The sequence below is a fragment of the Siphateles boraxobius genome, unplaced genomic scaffold (genome assembly GCF_051911475.1).
Source record: "Siphateles boraxobius isolate OS27281-9 unplaced genomic scaffold, OSU_SipBor_1 13, whole genome shotgun sequence".
Lineage (NCBI taxonomy): Eukaryota > Metazoa > Chordata > Actinopteri > Cypriniformes > Leuciscidae > Siphateles > Siphateles boraxobius.
In genome coordinates, this window is record NW_027508733.1 from 1505358 (window position 1) to 1530744 (window position 25387).

General features: G+C 38.8%; 1 protein-coding gene across 1 annotated transcript in view; it reads left to right on the forward strand.

Annotated features, from left to right (window-relative positions):
- LOC143735709 (histamine H3 receptor) overlaps positions 1-25387 on the forward strand; it is a 34557-nt gene that overhangs the window by 4905 nt on the left and 4265 nt on the right. The gene's annotated exons all lie outside the window — the stretch shown is intronic.

The window sequence follows — 25387 nt, forward strand, 5'->3', positions numbered from 1 at the left end:
CAACCCAACATAGTGACCCAATATGTGTATCCCAACGGTTGGGTTAAAAAAAGAACCCAAAGTTTTTTACTGTGTGCTATAAACACTGGTAAAAATGATTCTGTGGTGAAGTAAATGCTATGAAAAACAAATGTAATTTCTACATGAAAAAGGTGGTTCAGACAAGATTGATAAAACAAAAACAACAACAAAGCAAGCAAATCCTATATTATTACTCAATTCAAGCTTGTAGAAATTAAAGCGTAAATATCAACTATATAAAATTAATTAAAACCTACTTAACGTTTCTAATACTGGTAATTAGTTAATATATTAATATTAATATATTAATAAAGTTGATTTTTCACTGTTTTCCAGCTGTATTTACACCATTTTATCATTGCTTTTGCTGTTAGGTTTGGTAACTTGCCATTTTGTGAAATCTGGATTAATTGTCTACCCACAATAAGACATTGAATTATTAACACACACACACACACATGCTCGAGTTGACTAAAAAGAGGAATAAAAAATCATATTTTGGAAATTGATCTTAATCCCTTAATTTAAAAAATAAGGAAAAATCCAACCTTTAAGGACACCAATTTTCTTTGTGAATGAATAATGTATTGTAAATAAATAAATGTTCTTCCTTAAAATACAGGTTGCGTAAGTCAGGACGCCCCTATGTTAAATTCCCATAGAGTCAGCAGATTTTTATTTTTAAAGGCCAGTTATTTCATGGATCCAGGATAATATGCGTCCTGATAAAGTTTAAAATTATAATATCCCACATCATCACATTCCCTTCACCACACCTAGAGATTGGCATGGGGAACTTCCCATAAGATCATCTCTCAATGCTAATCACACCAGCTATTAGCCTAACTGAAATAACACTGTGGCGATCTCTAGGTTTGGTGAAGGGAATGTGATGATGTGGGATATTATAATTTTAAACTTTATCAGGACGCATAATATCCTGGATCCATGAAATAACTGGCCTTTAAAAATATAAATCTGCTGACTCTATGGGAATTTAACATAGGGGCGTCCTGACTTACGCAACCTGTATTTTAAGGAAGAACATTTATTTATTTACGATACATTATTCATTCACAAAGAAAATTGGTGTCCTTAAAAGTTGGATTTTTCCTCATTTTTTAAATTAAGGCATTAAGATCAATTTCCAAAAGATGATTTTTTATTCCTCTTTTTAGTCAACTTTAGCATCGGTGTGTTCACTTATGCTACGCACTGTATATATTAGAACTATAAATAGTTCACCCAAAAAAGGAAAATTCACTTCAGGTCAAACCAATATGTTGTTATTTACGCTGTTATACTGGCCACTTTTTTCTCTCTTGAAATTGAAAGTGACTTCAGGTTGTTGCGTGTCACTCGATTGAAACACTGGTAAACACTTTAATTCTTCTTGAAATTTAGCGACTCTTTCTCTTGAATGTGCGTGCAAAGTTTCGACACACAGATGTGTTTTGGATCGATTGTGTCGGGGTCAAATTAAAACCCATTGGTTTTTCATGCAATTAACCAAAAACAACACTTTGAAAAACAACAGAGTCAGATAAACAACAGAAAACCTTAATTATAGCTTGTCAAAGACTCAAATATGAAGTGCGTGAGAACTTGAAATTGAAGACGTGTCTTCTGAATCATCCAGGGAGATTTCACAGGGAGTTCAACACACAAAAAATATGTGTTTTTGATTGTTAGTTTTTTTTTATCTCAGTTTCTAGTCTGTTGCATCATTGAAAAAAAGTTCGAGAAACACATTTTACTCTCACAAGGGTTTGAGAAACAGACATAAAAAATGCAGAACCACAACAGGGGTTCGTAATTTCCCATATTTCATATCTTTTAGTCTCTGACAAGCTACAATAGAGTTTTTCACGCATGGATTTTTTGGCATAGACTTTCTTCAAAAGAAAAAACATCGTAATTTTGCATTGAAATGAAGGAACTTTTCCAGGCGTTTGAGCTGATATCATCATATCTAGAAACTTCCCAATCACAAACAAGTCATTTTTCTCAACAAAAATCCAGTTTCACTTTTATCTTGTGAGTTTTCTGAACTGGTTTAAGGTTCATTAGTTAACATTAGTTAACTACATTAGTTAACATGAACCAAGAATACTTCTTCAGCATTTATTAATCTCAGTTCATATTAATTTCAACATTTACTAATAAATTATTAAAATCAAAAGGTATTTGTTAACATTAGTTAATGCACTGAACTAACATGAACAAACAAGCTATATTTTTATTAACTAATATTAACAAAGATTAATAAATACTGTAACAAATGTTTTGCTCGGTTTATGTTAGTTAATACATTAACTGATGTGCTTTATTATAAAGTGTTACCGTTTCAAACTGAGGGAAATTTGCAGTGCATCGTTTGAGACACCAAGCAAAACTTGTTTGTGTGCATATTAAAGTAATCGCAATATTTAAAGTGTTTTCAACCCATCTTATGTTCTTGCAGTTTCTTTAACACAAACACACACCAGTTCTGCTCAGTGTCTCAGATGATGCACTGCAAACTCCCCTTCGTTTGAAACGATGAGTTGTTAAAGAAACCCACAAGACGCTGACGTCAGTGTTATTGTGATCAGATGAGTAATAAACCAACGAGTCCAGCGCTCAACCGCTCTATGATCATGCATTTTTCAGTGCAATTTACTGCAAATATCCGCTGGTTTAGTCACGGACCGCGTCATCAATTTATATTCATACTTAATACTGACTCAACCTTAAGACCAGTAGGATATTAAAAACTCAAACTTGGGTTACAAAACCAATTTTGCTGTCGACATCCGAACTGAAATGAACCTCGTAAGTGACCAGTTTCAGATGTTTTACAGTATATATGCAAAACCGCCGTAGAATTTGGCCATTTCATGGCCGTATAATTATTACCCAGCACTAATTTGCACAAAAACGCCCTATTATTATCAAATTTGATGATGCTAAATTCAAAAATATCAAATAAAAAGTTTCTGTGCAGTTTTTCCCCAAGAATAAGAATGAAGATCTTTCAAGATAAAGTGGGAAAAAAAATTCAAATATATAGGTATACAAATTAGTTCAAATAAATATATACAAATTAAGGATCCTTGAACCCTGGAGAGGCGCTATATAAATAATATAAATAATTATTATTAATAGTGCTGTCAGAACCGATTAATCGCATCTAACAGAAGTTTGTTTTTATAATATGCGTGTACACACACACACACATATATATATATATAATATACACACTCATATATTATATAAACAAAGTTGTATGTTAGATGCAATTAATCATGAATAATGGATTTGACAGCAGTGATACAAATACATTTAATGCCAAAGAGCTTTGCATAAGCACAAGTTTATAAATAAACTATTGATATTAATAAATGTAGCAGAAAACATGTGCATTTTTTAACCCTGATTCTATTCAAATTCTAAACCCTGAAATTCGTCTGAGAATTGAACAAACAAAAAATTCATTGTGTTTTATTCAGCAATTATGATGTCTTTTAGAGCAGTATTTGTGTGTCAGAAGTGCACATGCAATGCAAACCACACGGATAAACGTCACGTCTGAAACGTTTCAGCGGCTTCTGTGGCAAAACCAGTCATGAGTCGCACTGGTATATATTTGTGGCAATAGCCAACAATACATTTCCCATCATATGGGTTAAAATGATCGATTTTTCTTTTATGCCAAAGATCATTCGGATATTAAGATTGTTAGGAAAACGGCAGACTCGAGGGAATCCATTTGCAGCTTTATTTAGAGTCACAAACAGGATCAACGCCAGCAAACAGGGCGACGGAGACAAGGCAGAGACACACCAGATAACAGGCGATGGTCGGGCTGGGTATCGGAACAAAATGTTCGATACCGATACCTTGACTTCGATACCGGTTCCTGATCGATACTTTTTTCGATACCAATTTTATCAGTTTTAACAATATAACATTACTTAAAAAAAACAACTTTTATTTTTTCAGTTTGTTGACTTTTTTTACATTACATTTTTTTATATTTTGAGTCTGTAAAAAAGCACCAATGCTAAAGTTTTCTATATTTCCTAATCATTTAGCAACATGTATTCTTTACTTCACTGAGCTCACTGTTTTTTGCCTTAACTTAATGCATTGTTTAACAATGAAACTGAATGAAAATTAATTGAAATGCATTACACACAGTCACCCCTGATAACAGATCACTCTAAATTGTAATTTAGCAGGGCTCTCAAGTTTTATCAAAAGTTTAGAGTGAGATTTAGGGGAGGAGACACCCAAATATTTGCAGCAGCGGTCCCTCGACCCAACCAAATTCGCTTCAATTTTGGCTAGCAGTTCAATTTTGCCTGTTGTTCATAATTGACCCGCACATTATAATTACCCGAAATTATAACAATTGTTAAATCTGATAAAAAGACAAATTCATCCAAATAAAATGAATAGTTATATTTAAAAAATACAAATTTATTGAAAAATAAAAATAAATTTGACCCCAAACAAGCCAAATGAACATCAGTGCTCAATGTACATAACATTGTGTCATAACAACTTGCCCTGAGCATGTATGTCACGACCCAAACCGGTCACGTTTACAGGGGTCATCGGATGCCCATTTTCCACGAGTTGGTATGATTCTTTTGGGTCTTCATGTAAAGTTTGTAACATACTTTGGTTAAAATTTCTCAATGGTTGTGTAAAACAACACCCTTTTTACCTCTTCAAAAACAGCTCTGTTCACAGTGACCCGTTTCGGTGCATGTCTCTTTAAATGATAATGAGCAACAACTTTGAGGATTAAAAAAAAAGTGAATGGATTTTTTTCATTGCATGGTGATTGTGTCCACACACTGCAAAGACACATTTATTTGTAAATACCATATAAAAGTGTATTTTGCATCCGATGACCCCTTTAAAAGCAGTTGGAGAGTTTTTGAATGCATCAAAAATAATTTAACACGAATTTGGCTATACTCCTCAACATCAGCTCTCACTGTCTTCCATCACAGGCAAGAGATATCGTTCAGGAATCGTAAAATCAAAATGCTAAAAATAAATAAAAAATAAATGAAGATGTCCGCAAACCGCATTCATCAGATCGTGCTCTTTCAACTTCCACTCCGTGTGTGCGCGTGTTGTCTAGTAACGAACGAGCTTGCAGCGGGAACACATAATTTACCCGGAAACAACTAATTCTTATTTCTGATTGGCTGGTAGCTAGCATTTAACTCTGTATAACTCGAGACAGATGCTATGAACTCGGCAGAGAACTTCCCTCCGTTTGCCTGCGCCTCGTCCATTAATTGTATAGCGGGACAAGTTCCCTTCTCCTCAGCGTGAGAAATACAAGGTGTGGCGTGTGAGCGTGTGAACGGGTTGAAATGCGTGTGTCTCACGCCCAATGCGTGAGACTTGAGAGCCCTGATTTAGACACATGCATTTTCTGTAAAGCTGCTTTGAAACGATATGTATTGTGAAAAATGCCATACAAATAAATGTGAATTGAATTAAATATAGTTAACTAGGGTGCGTGATATATGCCTCGCGCTCAGCACACATGAAGCTGCCGCAAAGCACTGGCGAAAGTAGCCTAATGATTATGGATGTGTCGGGAAACGATAGCAAGGAGATATTTTAATTGTTTATTAATGAACAAGTGTTTACTGAGTGTGTTGACTGCAAAGATGATTATTGCGATGCTGACTCGTCATTCCTGCAGTAGTGAACACACACGTGCGCGCGCCTATATGGATTAGGTAATCAAACTGTTTATTTGTAATCGCTTGTTTAAAAGTAGACATTTTGACCGTATATAGGACTATTTCTCATGTCTGTGAGGCAAGTATCCTATACGCTGAGTTTCGGTTCATTCGTGACGCGCTCCAGTTCTTGCAGTCGAAGACGGATAAACTTTCTACTCTCAAGTGTATTCTCAAATGCCTTATCAGATTTATCGTGTTGCCGGTCTTGGCAGCAATTATCTTGTCGAAAATATTGCATCGCGTGCTTCTGGCATCAAGTCTAATAGGTACACTTTTGATCATTTCCACATATTTTCTATCTATCTGGGTTGGGACGCTTACACACACACACACACCTCTAGGCAGCCGCGTAAACTAGTGTTTTTCCGCCACAGCCAATCATGCTGCATGCTCATTGTTTCACTGACATTGACGAGATTAACCACTTAGGTACAGAAACTTGGTACCGAAAAACAAGACATGCTTCGATACTCGGTAGTATCAAGGCAATTCGGTCGGTACCTAAAAAGTACCGAACTCAGTACCCAGCCCTAGGCGATGGTCGGGGCAGCGGCGAGAGACAAGGTCCAGTAACAACCCAGGTCAGGGTAGGCAGAGAGCGATCAGAAACGAGATACACAGTCCGAGGTCACGGCAATAAACAATCCACAGGGAGAAAGACAGCCAGGAAAGTCAAGACTTCGCACTGGTGTGGTGTGTGGAAGCGGTTTATATGTGTGTGTGTGTGTGTGAATGAGATGCAGGTGTGTGTAATCAGCGCAGTGCAGGTGTATGGTGTAATCAGTCCAGGGAAGTGCATGATGGGAAATGTAGTCCGTGATAACCCAGGGAGCGCGTGGCTAATCGTGACAAAGATCATGATATTTTGTAAATTTCCTATCGTGAAACGATTAATCGCATCCAAAATAAAAGTGTGTGTTTACATAATATATGTGTGAATATAATATAATAAGATATGTGTGTGTACTGTGTATAATTGTTTTGTATATAAAAATACACACACTTGCATGTATATATTTAAGAAAAATGTGTTAATTTTATATAAATTATTTATATTTATATATAAAATACATATTACACACATACATACATATATATATATACACACACACAGTATAAGCAAATATTTCTTAAATATATACATGCATTTGTGTGTATTTATATATACAAAATAATTATACACTGTACACACACATATATTATTATATTATACACACACACACACACGTCAAGTCACCTTCATTTATACAGCGCTTTTATAACACTATAAACTGTTTCAAATCAGCTTTACAGTGATAATAGGAGATTACAGTAACAGATTGTTTAGGTTTTACAGCAGATCTAGAATAAAGTTATTGTCCAGATAAAGTTAGTTTTGATTGATTCACTTCCGTCGCAACGATCATTAGTTATTAACTTAGCGGCCGCTAACACACACCGCTCTAACAGAAAATTCTTTAATGCGACACACATATATTATGTAAACACAAACGTTTATTTTGGATGCGAGTAATCACGATTAATCGTTTCACAGTCCTAGTAAATGTGTAAAACATTTATTGCAGCAAAATCGTGTAAGACGATTTTCTCAATGTTTAGATTTTTTTGCATCTAAGGATTCTCAAATATTGTCCTATCCTAACAAACCATACATCAATGGAAAGCGCATTTATTCAGCTTTGATATGATGTATGAATCTCAAATTAAAAAAAATTGACCCATGTGACTGGTTTGTGGTCCAGCGTCACAATTGAGGAACACATTCTAGTAACTATTAACTAACAAGAAAGTAATGAATTATAAGGAATTAATGAAATCGGATTCATGAATTAGTAAGTAATATCGCTCAGTTGAATGTAATACACTGTTAGCTAATCAGTAACTACTATTTTTTATTTTTTCAGTGAATATCAGGAAGTGATCATGTTTTTCACTAATTATTAGTAGTACCTTTAGAAGGATGTAGTAAAACTAGTCATTATTAGTGGATTACCGTTAGCTTTTATTATAAAGTGTGCATTATTCATGTACCTGTATATAGTAGTTCTCTGGAAAGATTAGCTAATAGTGAACTAACACATTCAACTGAGCGATATTACTTACTAATTTAATAATCAGAGTTTATTGTTAGCTAATATTAGTCACTAGAATGTTAATATTGCGTTACTCGTGTGTAGGTTTTCTTTAATGAAGGAACAGTGTTATTAAATGTCTCTCTCTAATATAGTCTGATTCGTTGTAGTGAATCCGTTCGGATGTGTTTTTGTCACGGTATACAAGTTCATTGTTTCCTTCTCGTCTCGTGTTTATGTTGTTGTATGAAAGCACGTGTGTAGTGGGCGTGAATGAGTGTCATTCCTTGATCCGCTCCAGCTGATCGTCATCACATCACCAGCTGCAGCCGATCTCATCTCACCATATATTCTCACAGTTCTCTCATCTCCTTTGTCAGATCGTTGGATGTTGTCTCTCCGTGTGGTGTTCCTGTCGGATTCGTTGGATGTTTGTCTCTCCGTGTGGTGTTCCTGTTGGATTTGTCGTCGTCTCTTCGTTGGATTGTCGTTTGGGTTTCCACTGCACTTCACGGGTTCGTCTTCGACCATCGAGGTCCCTGCGTCATCAGTCCACACCCGTGTTCCTGTCAATCTTTTCACTGTTCAATAAAGAACTGAGTTAGACCTGCGATTGCTTCCGTCCTGTTTTTGACAACCATGACAGAACGATCTGACCGTGCTATGGAAGCAGCAGGTTCGCCGACCTCGTTGGAGGAATTCCTTCAGCACAGCGCGAGAAGAATGGATTCTCAGGAGAGGAATTTAGGGGACACGGGTCGTGCGGTACAAGCTTTGGTGACGCAGGTGTCCGAGCTCACCCAGCAGATCCAACTACTTCGTGCTCCCGCTGCGCCACCCACACCAGCTGTTCCCCCCACACCACCAGCGATCGCTACGACATCAGAGCCACGCCTACCTGTTCCTGAATCATACGCTGGTGAGTCTGCTTACTGCAGAGCCTTTCTGACACGTTGTGCCATGCATTTTGCACTGCAACCGAGAACTTTCAATAATGAGCCAGCCAAGGTGGCATTTGTCATTACCTTGTTGACCGGAAAGGCGGCGTTATGGGGGACAGCGGTGTGGGAAAATCAAGACCCTTGCTGTGCCTCGTTCCAGGCACTCTCCTCAGAGATGAGACGGGTGTTCGATCGGGCCGTCGCGGGGAGAGAGGCTGCCAGGGTGTTGGCCGACCTCCGTCAGGGTGACAGGTCGGTCTCGGACTATTCGATCGAGTTCCGCACCCTGGCGGCCGAAAGCCAGTGGAACGAGGCGGCGCAGTGGGACATGTTCCTGCATGGGTTGGCTGACCGCGTCCAGAGGGAGATCTACGCCCTGGACCTCCCCACGACGCTGAATGGACTCGTCGAGCTCGCTCTGAGGGTGGACGCTCGCATCACCAGAGTCGGGGGAAGAGCACCGTCCATTTGGTCTCCAGCTGGAGCAGAGGGTCAACGGTCCAGTGGCAGGGACGTGGTCAGCCCAGTCTTCGATCACGAACCCATGCAGGTGGGTCGAGCTCGGCTTTCCCGGGAGGAGAGGGAAAGGCGGAGGTCCCAGGGCCTCTGCCTATACTGTGGAGGTTCGGGACACTTTGCCTACAACTGCCCGGTAAAAGGCCAAGCCCGATAGTAAGTATGAGGCTACTATCGGGTGGGATCTCCGCCGAGAAGACCTCATCCACATCTACCCTCCTTCCGGTAAGACTGAGATGGTCAATTCACCAGCACGACTGTCAAGCACTTCTGGACTCCGGGGCTGAGGGTAATTTTATGGACAGTACTTTTGCACATAGACTTCAGATTCCCCTTAAACCACTCACACAGAGGATTGCAGTACACGCATTAAATGGTCAAGAACTTCCCATCATCTCGCTCATCACCGAAAACATCACACTCATCACCTCAGGCAATCACTCAGAAACTATTTTTTTTTATATACTGGATTCCCCCCTGGCACCTGTAGTTCTTGGACACCCCTGGCTCATTCATCACAACCCTCGTGTGGACTGGCAGCAAAGAGCTATTCTGGAGTGGAGCAAGGAATGTCATAAGTCTTGTCTGATGTCTGCTTGTCCGTCTGTGCCTGTTTTTGTGTTACAGGAGGAGGCAGGGGACTTGTCTAACGTGCCCGAGGAGTACCACGATCTGAAGGAAGTGTTCAGTAAGTCTCGGGCTGCTTCTCTTCCTCCGCATCGTCCCTATGACTGTGCCATAGATTTACTGCCAGGTAAGTCTCCGCCTAAGGGCAAGTTATATTCGCTTTCCAATCCGGAGAGGGAGGCTATGGAGAAATATATTTCTGATTCTCTGGCAACCAGTTTCATCCGTCCTTCCTCTTCTCCGGCGGGGGCGGGGTTCTTTTTTGTGGGAAAGAAGGACGGGTCTCTGCGACCTTGTATTGACTACCGGGGGCTGAATAACATCACGGTAAAGAATACTTATCCTTTGCCGTTAATGTCTTCAGCCTTCGAGAGGTTGCAGGGAGCGTCTGTTTTCACGAAATTGGACTTGCGTAACGCTTATCATCTGGTTCGCATTAGGGAGGGGGATGAATGGAAGACTGCCTTTAACACCCCCAGGGGGCACTTTGAATACTTGGTCATGCCTTTCGGGCTGTCCAACTCCCCAGCAGTCTTCCAGGCACTGGTCAATGACGTGTTGCGAGACATGATAGATCAGTTCATATATGTTTACCTGGATGACATATTGATATTTTCCTCGTCTCTCCAGGAACATGTGCAACACGTTCGACGAGTGCTTCAGAGGTTGCTAGAGAATGGGCTTTTTGTCAAGGCGGAGAAATGCGATTTTCATGCACAGTCTGTTCCTTTTCTAGGATACATCATTTCGTCTGAGGGAATGCGTGTGGACCCTGAGAAGGTTAAGGCTGTGGTAGAGTGGCCAAGTCCAGATTCTCGTAAGGCCCTGCAGAGGTTTCTGGGGTTCGCCAACTTCTATCGGCGTTTCATTCGCAACTTCAGCCAACTAGCCGCACCTCTGACTGCCTTGACCTCCCCCAGAACTCCGTTCAGGTGGTCAGATACAGCCGAGGCTGTGTTTGCCAAACTCAAGAGCCGCTTTGTTTCAGCTCCCATCCTCGTTGCCCCTGATTCTTCACGTCAGTTCGTGGTGGAGGTCGACGCATCAGAGGTGGGGGTAGGAGCAGTCCTGTCCCAGCGTTCGCCCGCAGACGATAAGATGCATCCTTGCGCGTTTTTTTCTCATCGATTATCCCCAGCCGAACGCAATTACGACATTGGTAACAGGGAGTTGTTGGCAGTCAAGTTAGCGTTGGAGGAATGGCGTCATTGGTTAGAAGGTGCGGGGGTTCCTTTTATCGTCTGGACCGATCACAAGAATCTAGAGTACATCAGAACCGCCAAAAGATTGAACTCCAGGCAGGCTCGGTGGGCACTTTTTTTCGGTCGTTTTGATTTTTCTCTCTCGTACCGCCCGGGTTCTAAGAACATCAAACCCGACTCTTTATCTCGCATTTTTGATCGTTCCGAACGCCCGTCTACTCCCGAGTGCATTTTACCGGAAACCCTATTTGTTTCCACACTCGTATGGGAGATCGAATTGAAGGTCAAGACGGCCTTAGAAGGGGTAATGCCTCCGCCCGGTTGCCCACCGAATCGCTTATTTGTGCCGGAGGGATTACGGTCCGACGTTATACAGTGGGGTCATTGCTCCAACGTGGCTTGTCATCCAGGAGTTAATCGTACTAAGTTTTTAGTCAAGCAACGATTTTGGTGGCCACTTATGGCTCGTGACATCCACAGTTTTGTTTTGGCTTGCTCGGTCTGTGCCACTGGTAAGACTTCCAATCGTCCGCCTGATGGGCTCCTTCAACCGCTGCCTGTCCCTTCGAGACCCTGGTCCCATATCGCTCTAGATTTTGTCACCGCCCTCCCGCCCTCCCAGGGCAACACAGTCGTTTTGACTGTGGTGGACCGGTTCTCGAAGGCGGCTCATTTCATTCCCTTACCCAAATTACCCTCAGCTAAGGAGACAGCGTTGACAGTCATTGACCACATCTTTCGCTTACATGGCCTCCCGATGGACGTGGTCTCTGACAGAGGACCCCAGTTTGTGTCCAAATTTTGGCAAGAATTTTGTAAGTTACTGGGGGCGACGGTTAGTCTGTCCTCAGGGTTCCACCCCCAGAGCAATGGTCAGACCGAGAGAGCCAACCAAGATCTGGAAAGGGTGTTGCGATGTTTGGTTTCTAAGAATCCTTCCTCTTGGAGTCAACAGATTTCCATGGTGGAGTACGCCCACAATACGTTACCAGTGTCGGCTACGGGCCTATCTCCGTTTGAGTGTAGTTTAGGTTACCAGCCACCTATTTTTCCTAGTCTGGAATCCGAGGTCGCGGTCCCCTCCGCTCACGCCTTAATCCAGAGGTGTCACCGCACTTGGACTAGAGCCCGTGAGGCTCTACTCCAAGTGGGGGCGCGCACCAAGGCTAAGGCCGATCGCCACCGGTCAAAGCCTCCCGTATACGTCGTTGGTCAAAAAGTGTGGCTTTCAACTAAGAACATTCCTCTCCGATCCGTCTCTAATAAGCTTGCCCCCAAATTCATTGGCCCGTTCACTGTCACCAAGATCATTAGTCCGGTGACAGTCCGCCTTAGTTTACCTCCAGCGTACAGGAGGGTTCACCCCGTTTTCCATGTTTCAAAAATCAAGCCTGTGTTTCATGCTCGCATTAATCCGCCAGTCCCGGTCCCCCCCCCGCCGCGTCTCGTAGATGGGGAGACCACCTATTCGGTAAATCGCATTCTGGATTCTAGACGGAGGGGACGTGGATTTCAGTACTTGGTGGACTGGGAAGGTTACGGTCCGGAGGAGAGAAGTTGGGTTCCGGCTAGAGACATCCTGGATCACTCTCTGATCGATGATTTCAATCGACAGGTAAGGGAGTCTGGGAACGCCAGGAGGCGTTCCTAGGAGAGGGGGTACTGTCACGGTATACAAGTTCATTGTTTCCTTCTCGTCTCGTGTTTATGTTGTTGTATGAAAGCACGTGTGTAGTGGGCGTGAATGAGTGTCATTCCTTGATCCGCTCCAGCTGATCGTCATCACATCACCAGCTGCAGCCGATCTCATCTCACCATATATTCTCACAGTTCTCTCATCTCCTTTGTCAGATCGTTGGATGTTGTCTCTCCGTGTGGTGTTCCTGTCGGATTCGTTGGATGTTTGTCTCTCCGTGTGGTGTTCCTGTTGGATTTGTCGTCGTCTCTTCGTTGGATTGTCGTTTGGGTTTCCACTGCACTTCACGGGTTCGTCTTCGACCATCGAGGTCCCTGCGTCATCAGTCCACACCCGTGTTCCTGTCAATCTTTTCACTGTTCAATAAAGAACTGAGTTAGACCTGCGATTGCTTCCGTCCTGTTTTTGACAACCATGACAGTTTTAGTCTACATTTATCTCTCTAATCAAGATTCATTCATTCAAATCCCTTGTTTTTGAGACGGATAAATACTGCTCTGATTGAATTATGAATTGCTTGAGTGTAGTTTGTGGTGTTTCAGGAGAAGCTGCCCATCCATGAACTGCTCTATATCTCGAGTTTGTCTGATCTGAAGCTTTGAAAACCTCACGGCTGCACATTCTCGGAAAATCATGAAAGGAAGGAAAGGAAAAGGAAGTTCAATATTTTTTTCATTCAATGTGTGCATTTATCTCCATTGCAAACAGCAAAACGATCGAGTTTCCCTGAAATAAGCTCTCTTCACATTCACAGAAAACATGGGATTGAGACAGAAAACGGTTCCCAGCCGTCGTTTCAAGCGGCTTTTATATTCCCCAGCAGTTTTATCAAACGCAAATATTGATTTCCCGCATAGAAATACAGTATCAGAATTGTTCAGAAACATTAAGGCGTGGAGATGCGCTTACAGAAACACATGTACGAGATCTCGCAGGGTATCGTGACTGAATATCTGGAGTAACTTTTAATATGCCACGACATCTAAAGAGTGTATTCTGTGGATTCATACATTAAATTTCAGCTCTTTTTGAAGTTCTCATTGTTGAACAGTTTTGGCGCCACTTCTTGTTGACAACATGTCAATGGGTTTCATCCGTAATGGCTTGTGAAAGAGTAACGATCCCTCATGCAAATGACAAAGCTTGTCAAATAGAAAATGACATTTCAGAAAGACTCGTCAGTAATTGAAAGTAGCGGTTTATGTAATGCTATCAGTTTGGCATTTGACAAGCATGTCTGACTTTGTTTGCCTTTAATTATTATCGTTGGTGGTGAATTAAAGTAAAAATTGATTTTTCCTTAATAAGTGTGTCCTATACAGAATAATCCACTGTGCGTTTTTCCATTACAATATTACGTGCATTATCATAACAACAGGGTTCGTACAGAAACTGTCAAATGAAACTCCAGGACTTTCAATTGCTACTTTTTTGGGTTTCAAGAACTACAATCAGAGATCGCACTTATCAGACGTATCACTTTATTATTTTTCTAATTCTAAAATAAGTAAATACATCAACTTAAAACAAAATGGTACAAATAAAGCGCAGCACATGACACTCTAACTATACTATAACAAAGATATCACTTTCCTCTTTTAAACTGATTTTCACCATTAATATTTGATTGATCTGAAGAATGAAAGATGTATCATATACTTGGATATTAATATGAGCAATGTCACGCTCATAGTCATGCGAGATGGCTCTATACAGCGTTGATTTTGTGTGAAAAGATTGTTTTATCAATAAAATTAAACAATAATTTGACATATATTGTCTTTCAATAATTATATAAAAAATATGGCTTTTTGAAGGGTTTTCCAGAACTTAAATGTCAAAACTTCAAATTCAAGTTCATCTTTTATGCACCCTGTAACAATGATCCCACAATGAATAAAATACAATCATGTGATCCATCCGTGTTTTTACAAAAGCTGTCCGATGAAAACAGTGGCATTAGTTGAAGGAGTCCCAGCAAGCAATTTTGCTTTTAAAAGACTTCTAATAGTGTCCAAACACAGCTCAGACGTCTAGACTAAACCCTGGCAACATTTGGGCTGTCAGTGAAAATGTAATAGACGTTTAAACAATCACCCAACTAGTCATCAAGTAGAAATAAGTCAAGTAATGAAACCGAACACCTTGTAAATCACTGTTGACTTTGCTTACATGATGGAATATCACACATCTCACAAGTTATTTTGGCAAAAACGACATGAAACCAAACTCCAGGTTAGATACACTTTTATGATGATAGATGCACTTTTATGATTTTAGATGCACTTTTATGATGGACAGATGCACTTTTATGATGATAGATGCACTTTTATGATGGACAGATGCACTTTTATGATGGACAGATGCACTTTTATGATGGATAGATGCACTTTTATGATGGACAGATGCACTTTTATGATGGATAGATGCACTTTTATGATGATAGATGCACTTTTATGATGGACAGATGCACTTTTATGATGGACAGATGCACTTTTATGATGGACAGATGCACTTTTATGATGGACAGATGCACTTTTATGATGGATAGATGCACTTTTATGATGATAGATGCACTTTTATGACGGATAGATGCACTTTTATGATGGACAGATGCACTTTTATGATGGACAGATGCACTTTTATGATGATAGATGCACTTTTATGATGGACAGATGCACTTTTATGATGGACAGATGCACTTTTATGATGGATAGATGCACTTTTATGACGGATAGATGCACTTTTATGATGGATAGATGCACTTTTATGATGGACAGATGCACTTTTATGATGATAGATGCACTTTTATGATGGATAGATGCACTTTTATGACGGATAGATGCACTTTTATGATGGATAGATGCACTTTTATGATGATAGATGCACTTTTATGATGGACAGATGCACTTTTATGATGGATAGATGCACTTTTATGATGGATAGATGCACTTTTATGATGGATAGATGCACTTTTATGACGGATAGATGCACTTTTATGATGGATAGATGCACTTTTATGATGATAGATGCACTTTTATGATGATAGATGCACTTTTATGATGGACAGATGCACTTTTATGATGGACAGATGCACTTTTATGATGATAGATGCACTTTTATGACGGATAGATGCACTTTTATGATGGACAGATGCACTTTTATGATGGACAGATGCACTTTTATGATGGATAGATGCACTTTTATGATGGATAGTTGCTATTTTATGATGATAGATGCACTTTTATGATGGATATATGCACTTTTATGATGGATAGATGCACTTTTATGATGGATAGATGCATTTTATCATGGATAGATGCACTTTTATGATGGATAGATGCACTTTTATGATGGACAGATGCACTTTTATGACAGATAGATGCACTTTTATGATGGATAGATGCACTTTTATGATGGATAGACACTTTTATGTTGGATAGATGCACTTTTATGATGGACAGATGCACTTTTATGATGGATAGATGCACTTTTATGATGGACAGATGCACTTTTATGATGGACAGATGCACTTTTATGATGGATAGATGCACTTTTATGATGGACAGATGCACTTTTATGATGGACAGATGCACTTTTATGATGGAGAGATGCACTTTTATGATGGATAGATGCACTTTTATGATGGACAGATGCACATTTATGACGGACAGATGCACTTTTATGACGGATAGATGCACTTTTATGACGGATAGATGCACTTTTATGACGGATAGATGCACTTTTATGATGGATAGATGCACTTTTATGATGGACAGATGCACTTTTATGATGGACAGATGCACTTTTATGATGGATAGATGCACTTTTATGATGGATAGATGCACTTTTATGATGGACAGATGCACTTTTATGATGGACAGATGCACTTTTATGATGGACAGATGCACTTTTATGATGGACAGATGCACTTTTATGATGATAGATGCACTTTTATGATGGACAGATGCACTTTTATGATGGATAGATGCACTTTTATGATGGACAGATGCACTTTTATGATGGATAGATGCACTTTTATGATGGACAGATGCACTTTTATGATGGATAGATGCACTTTTATGATGGATAGATGCACTTTTATGATGGACAGATGCACTTTTATGATGGATAGATGCACTTTTATGATGGATAGTTGCTATTTTATGATGATAGATGCACTTTTATGATGGATAGATGCACTTTTATGATGGACAGATGCACTTTTATGATGGATAGATGCACTTTTATGATGGATAGATGCATTTTTATGATGGATAGTTGCTATTTTATGATGATAGATGCACTTTTATGATGATAGATGCACTTTTATGATGGACAGATGCACTTTTATGATGATAGATGCACTTTTATGATGGATAGATGCACTTTTATGACGGATAGATGCACTTTTATGATGGATAGATGCACTTTTATGACGGATAGATGCACTTTTATGATGGACAGATGCACTTTTATGATGGACAGATGCACTTTTATGATGCACTTTTATGATGCACTTTTATGATGGATAGATGCACTTTTATGATGGATAGTTGCTATTTTATGATGATAGATGCACTTTTATGATGGACAGATGCACTTTTATGATGGACAGATGGACTTTTATGATGGATAGATGCACTTTTATGATGGATAGATGCACTTTTATGATGGACAGATGGACTTTTATGATGGATAGATGCACTTTTATGATGGACAGATGCACTTTTATGATGGATAGATGCACTTTTATGATGGACAGATGCACTTTTATGATGGATAGTTGCTATTTTATGATGATAGATGCACTTTTATGATGATAGATGCACTTTTATGATGGATAGATGCACTTTTATGATGGACAGATGCACTTTTATGATGGATAGATGCACTTTTATGATGGATAGATGCATTTTTATGATGGATAGTTGCTATTTTATGATGATAGATGCACTTTTATGATGATAGATGCACTTTTATGATGGACAGATGCACTTTTATGATGATAGATGCACTTTTATGATGGACAGATGCACTTTTATGATGATAGATGCACTTTTATGATGGACAGATGCACTTTTATGATGGATAGATGCACTTTTATGATGAATAGAGGCACTTTTATGATGGACAGATGTACTTTTATGATGGATAGATGCACTTTTATGATGGATAGATGCACTTTTATGATGGATAGATGCACTTTTATGACAGATAGATGCACTTTTATGATGGACAGATGCACTTTTATGATGGACAGATGCACTTTTATGATGGATAGATGCACTTTTATGATGGATATATACACTTATGATGGACAGATGCACTTTTATGATGGATAGATGCACTTTAATGATGGACAGATGCACTTTTATGATGGATAGATGCACTTTTATGATGGATAGATGCACTTTTATGAAGGACAGATGCACTTTTATGATGGATAGATGCACTTTTATGATGGACAGATACACTTTTATGATGGATAGATGCACTTTTATGATGGATATATACACTTATGATGGACAGATGCACTTTTATGATGGATAGATGCACTTTTATGATGGACAGATGCACTTTTATGATGGATAGATGCACTTTTATGATGGACAGATGCACTTTTATGATGGATATATACACTTTTATGATGGATAGATGCACTTTTATGAAGGACAGATGCACTTTTATGAAGGACAGATGCACTTTTATGATGGATAGATGCACTTTTATGATGGACAGATACACTTTTATGATGGATAGACACTTTTATGACGGATAGATGCACTTTTATGATGGATATATACACTTTTATGATGGATAGATGCACTTTTATGAAGGACAGATGCACTTTTATGATGGATAGATGCACTTTTATGATGGATAGATGCACTTTTATGATGGATAGACACTTTTATGACGGATAGATGCACTTTTATGATGGATAGATGCACTTTTATGATGGATAGATGCACTTTTATGATGGATAGATGCACTTTTATGATGGATAGATGCACTTTTATGACGGATAGATGCACTTTTATGATGGATATATACACTTTTATGATGGATAGATGCACTTTTATGAAGGACAGATGCACTTTTATGATGGATAGATGCACTTTTATGATGGATAGATGCACTTTTATGATGGATAGACACTTTTATGACAGATAGATGCACTTTTATGATGGATAGATGCACTTTTATGATGGATAGATGCACTTTTATGATGGAGAGATGCATTTTTATGATGGAGAGATGCACTTTTATGATGGATAGATGCACTTTAGTGGACTTTCAAAGACAGACACCCAATCACTACCATTATAAAGCTTGGAAGAGCCGGGACATTTATTAACATAACTCTGATTGTGTTCGTCTGAAAGAAGAATGTCATATACACCTAGGATGAGTTGAGGATGAGTAAATCATGGGCTAATCTTAATTTTTGTGTGAACTATCCCTTTAACATGATCATTGCACTCAATATTTCGTCTGATTAGTCCAAACAACTAAATTGATTAAGTAACATCAACATTTTTTTTTAAACAAAAACGAATAAGTAATGACCACTTAAAATGTTTTATTAACACAGTTCCGGGTTTAGAGTGGAATATCATCATCTCACAAGTTATTTAGGCAAAAACGACATGAAACCAAACTCAAGATTATTTTGTCTAGAAGTGTGTTACTCATAGCCGGACTCTATCGAGTCTAGAGTTAATCTAGATGCTGAAATGATGGCTATTGCATTCTGGGATGGCACTTCAAAACTGATATGGGATGGGCACTGTGTCAACAAAACGTATTTGCCGTCTCTGATGCCCCAGAATGCAGTTTAAGGGCAATAGAAGCTGGGATGTTTGTCATGTTTCCTCTCTGTCTAAAGACAGATATTATTGACAGTAATTTCAGAGCTGAACGGCATTAGTTCATAAGACACCCTTGAGGAATCCTGTCTTTTACCAATAGCTGATGCCTTTCTATGGTTGTCATCTTTCCAATTGGCTTTCAGAAGACTCTGGAGAGTGAGATGCTGGAGCGAAGACACGGTCCATCACTGGAGGAAATCACGCTCGTCAGTTCTACATATGACAAAAGATACACAGCCTACAGTATCGTGTTTAATCAGAGGTGTCAAGTAACGGAGTACAAATACTTCGTTACCTTACTTAAAGGATTAGTTCACCTCAAAATTAAAATTTCCTAATAATTTACTCACCCCAATGCCATCCAAGATATCCATGTCTTTCTTTCCTCAGTGGAAGAGAAATTAAGTTTTTTGAGGAAAACATTTCTGGATTTTTCTTTGAATAATGGACTTCAATGGCAACCAACGTTTTGAAGTCCAAATCAATGCAGTTTCAAAGGTCTTTCGAAGTGCTTCAGCGGACTGTGCACGATCCCAGCTGAGGAGGAGGGGCTTATCTCGCGAAACGATATATATATATATATACACATATACTTTTTCACTACAATTGTTCGGATTGAGATGATCTGCAACGCGCCGGGAACTACGTCATCACGTTGAAAGGTCACGCTCGAAAAAAAACGTTTAGGTTTTAAAAGATTTAAACACCCAGGATACTCACACGTAAGGACCATTTTAAACAATAATATGACACAAAGACATAAATATGTCATTCAACATACAACACAATTTGAACTATCCTCCTTCGCACGGTGACCTTTCAACGTGATGACGTAGTTCCTGGCGCATTGCAGATCCGCTCAATCCAAACAAGTGTAGTTAAAAAGTATATATAGATTTTTTTGTTGTTGAAAAAGATCGTTTCGCGAGATAAGCCCCTCCTCCTCAGCTGCGATCGTGCACAGTCCGTTGAAGCACTTCGAAAGACCTTTGAAACTGCATTGATTTGGACTTCAAAACGTTGGTTGCCATTGAAGTCCATTATTCGAAGAAAAATCCAGAAATGTTTTCCTCAAAAAACTTAATTTCTCTTCAACTGAGGAAAGAAAGACATGAATATCTTGATGGCATTGGGGTGAGTAAATTATTAGGAAATTTTCACTTTGAGGTGAACTAATCCTTTAACTAGAAATTTGGGGTATCTATACTTAACTGGAGTCACTATTTTTCAGCCGACTTTTTACTTCTACTCCTTACATTTTAAAAATTGCCTCATTACTCCTATTTCATTTCGGCTTGTTTTCGTTCAAAAAAAACTATCTAGATAAATCGCCCCATTCGGATAGAGTGAATTTGATTGTGTTTGGATGAGAAGTATAAACCTATACCATTCAGACACTCTATTGGTTTGTACGCGGTCCTTCAATGGACATATATATGAAACGGGTATATATAGTATTTTTCCTTGCATTACTTTTACTTTTATACTTCGAGTAGTTTTGAAACCAGTACTTTTACACTTTTACTCGAGTAAAAAGCTTGAGCTGATACTTCAACTTCTAGAGAAGTCTTTTTAAACCCTAGTATCTATACTTCTACCCGAGTAATGAATGTGAACACTTTTGACAGCTCCGTATTTGATACGCCATAATCAAAACTTTCACGATCTACTACATACATGTCATCTGATTGATAATTGATCAAGTGAAAGTCTTTTAGTGTAACTGTACAAACGTCCTCCAGTTACTGTACGTTCACACCGCCGCCGACTTGAGCGTCAAAGAAGCTCTGGCCGCTCTGTCAAGAACGCTTGTCAAAAAGCACGGGGAAGCTCGTTGACGCTTTGGACGCTCTGACGTAGCAGGGAGAAGAGAAGTGTCACAACATGAAATGTAATAAACAGAAAAAAACAAGCAATACATTGAAGAAACCTTTTATAATGACAGCATTTTTATAACTGTTTTGGTCACTTTTGGTCGGGGAAAAAAAATAATAATTAGCTATTATTATTATTATTTGCATTAGGCTATTATTTGCATTAGTGCAATTGGTCAAATCTTTGTCACCGTGAGCAAATTAATTGCATTCCCATGCCTCGTTCTTTTGTAACTGGTCCCTGTAAGCAAACAACGTAATTTCATATATGTTAGGAAACCCAGCAACAGCGATTATCAGCTTCTCCTCCATTTTCTCGGAACTAATGTTTTGGTAGGAACGAAAGTTCACATCGTATGTTTCTCCGGAATCAGCCAGAGTGAAGGACGTCTTTATTCTGATTGGTTTCTGGCGTTTTGCCGCTGCTTGCCGCTGAACCGCGTCATAGCTCATTACCATAAAGTTGAGCTTCTTTCAACTTTCTGATTGAAAGATTATTTGTCCTCAAGAGGAAATTTGTTTCCACCATAGATGCGTACACAATACAAACACAAATGTATAACATATTAAGAACGTCAACATATAAACATCTACAAAAAGAGAAAGAAAAGAAAAACAACAACAACTAGAGAGCATACCTGACCTATCAAAGGCGGATTTCCTATGTATTTAGAGCTCGTATAGATAAAGGAACAAAACTCTTACTAAACTTGGCCTTCCTACACATCGGTGACCTATACCTGCGGCCAGAAGGCAGGAGGATAAAATACTTGTAAAGTGGGTGTTCTGAGTCATTTAAGATTTTTTGTGCCTTTCGCAACGTGAATGCCGAGACACTATCCGATAAATTGGGGGTTGGGATACCAATAATTTTACTCGCTAAATGAGTTATCTTTAAGAATTTGTTCTTGTTAGTAACTGTAAGCATATGAAAAAAACAAATGGCCCCATAAGTAAGGATGGTAAGTATGTAAGGAAGTATGCTGGTTAAAATTGAGATTTTGATCCAAAATAATGCCAAGATATTTGAAATGCTCTACTCTCTCAACTATCTCTCCATCAATGATAATGCTAGAAGCATGGATCTGTGTTTTTGCGGTGCTAAATACCAGTTCCTTAGTCTTTAAAATATTGAGGTGCAGAGAGTTATCCTCACACCACTTTCTAAAATGTGCTGTAGAACGTTGATAGTCCAAAAAAAGAGTCATTGTCCTCATTAAGCAGAGCAAGAATGGCTGTATCATCTGCATATTTAAAATAATGAGTCGTTGTAAAAGGACTCTGACAGTCATTTGTGTAGAGAATAAAAAGGAATGGGCTAAGTACACACCCCTGAGGGGCGCCGGTGTTAAGGACAATGGTTGGTGATGATGCACTGCCCGCCTTAACTGTCTGGGGTCCTTCGGTCCAAATGGACCCGACGCATTTATATATATATATTTTTTAAAATCATAGCTTCATCAGAATGGTCTGAAATTTGGTGACTTTTTTGGTACTTGGTATATGAACATCCCAAAAAATTGGGGACAGGATTTGAATAATCTAAGTGGTTGTAAAAAAATTGTCACACTCAGGAGATTCGGGTCCAAATGGACCCGGATAGGAAATGAATGGCAAAAATACAGTTTTTTTGTGCGTACAATCTACAAATCAGCCACGATCCAGAAAAAAAGCACACAACAGTGAAGGGGGGAATCTATAAAACATCAAGAGTGCAAAACATCCACATCCACACACACACACACACACACAAACACACACACACACACACAAACACACTTTTATACATAAACCAATAAATTCAGATTACCTATGTGTTTTGCATTTTTAAAATGCTCAGTTTGTCCACCAGATGGCATACATCTCATTTCAAAAATTGCTTTCATGAGGTCTAGGCTTGACTCTAAAATGAAATACAGCTTTAAAGAAAATAAAAATAAACTTTTTTTTTAAATAATTTTCTATTATATTCAATGGGGGGGAAATGGGTCATATTTATTGCATAAATATTAATTATAAATCATAAAATTATCTCAAAACACCAAAAAAGAAAAGAAAAAATACTATAAAAAACAAGTAAAATTTTTTTTTTATGATTTTCTTTTAATAAATATGAATCCCACCCTTCCGGCCCATTTGGACCCGAAGGTCCTGAGTGTGACTCTGAAATGAAGGACCCCAGAGTTAACCACTTGGGGTCTATTGGAAAGAAAATTATGGATCTAATATATTAGGGATGATGGGACTTGAATTCTCTGTAGTTTCTTTATCACCTGGTGACGCTGAATCGAATTAAAAGCGGAACTAAAGTCAATAAAGAGACAGGCCACTGCATCATCTGTGCCTCTCTTCTGCTTATATGCAAATTGTAGACAATCTAGAGATGGTGTAACATATGGAAGCATAATGTTTTTGATGATTTTCTCCAAACATTTCATTATAATACAGGTTAATGATTCAGGCCTGTAGTGATTGAACTCCGATGGATGCGTGTTTTTTGGAACAGGAATAACAATCGATGATTTCCATTTGACAGGTATTGTCGAAGTACAGAGTGAACGGAGGAAGAGTGAATGGAGAATAGGAGTTAATTCCAGGGCACAGTTTTCAAGACCCGGCCCGGAATACCATCCGGCCCAGGAGCCTTATTCGGTTTGCACTTAATGAGCTGGGAATAGACATCCTGCCTGGTTAGAAGGGACTCATAGTTCAACTCTTGAAAGGGCAAAGAATCCAAACGGCTATCGCACTCTGCTGAAAAGTCAGATGTATCAAAACGGGCATAACACTTATTAAGATTACTTGCAAAGGTGGTGGGATCTGATACACAAGTAGTCTGTTTAAAGGCTTGTCCAGTAAGAGTCCTAACACGCTTGTTTTTATAATAATTTTACTCTTTAAAGATCTCATTTTTGATATCCTGATTTATTTTTTTGAGACCAGCGGAGTCCTTTTGCCTAAAGGCAAGTTTCCTCTTCTTGAAAAGATATTTTATCTGTGGATTAATCCATGGGTTTGAGTTGGAAGTGCAGTTCATTATTATTTCAGTGTAGTAAATGTTAACTAATATCATGTTCAAATGTGTGTATGAAATATGATCATCAGGGTTTTGAAGAAGGTTTATTTGTTATTGTATTGCCTCGCATTATATGTTTTAAAACTACAGAGCTTTGATCATAAAACTGAGCATTTAAATATCATCTTTGGCAGATATTGATATTATATGCATTTTATGTAAGTATCTGTTATACCGTTATAAAGATCTCATTGATCTACATTACAAGCCTCAGAATTTCATCACTTTTTCTCCATATAAATATCAGCATCTGCAGCAAATTGCATATTTTTGCTCAGTTTATGCGTCTGAATAAACGTGGGTGTTTTTCTCCTCCTCGAGCGTCAGCTGCATATTCTCACTATATCATATGAGCCATAAAAACCAGGAGCATCAAATATGATACTTGACAACTGCATTTCAAATTTTGTCTAAAGATTCAATAAACAGTTCCATTTAAAAAAATATATAGATTTCACACGTCAGGCTTTACGGGGTTAAAAAGTCTGAGAGCATTTGTGAAAATGCTTCATTTTTGCAGGTTGCATATTTAAGGTTTTGAAATATGTATTTGTCAACTCATATTCATCTGTACACCATTTTTCACGATATTAATTGTTTCAAAGCAGCTCGACAGGAAGTTGTTGCTTCAGACAGAAAAACGGCATTCGTGGCTCAAAGTGATTTAGTCACTCGTCTTGATCTTTTTTTAATTGACGGTAAATTGCAGTTTGACACGACGAATCGCC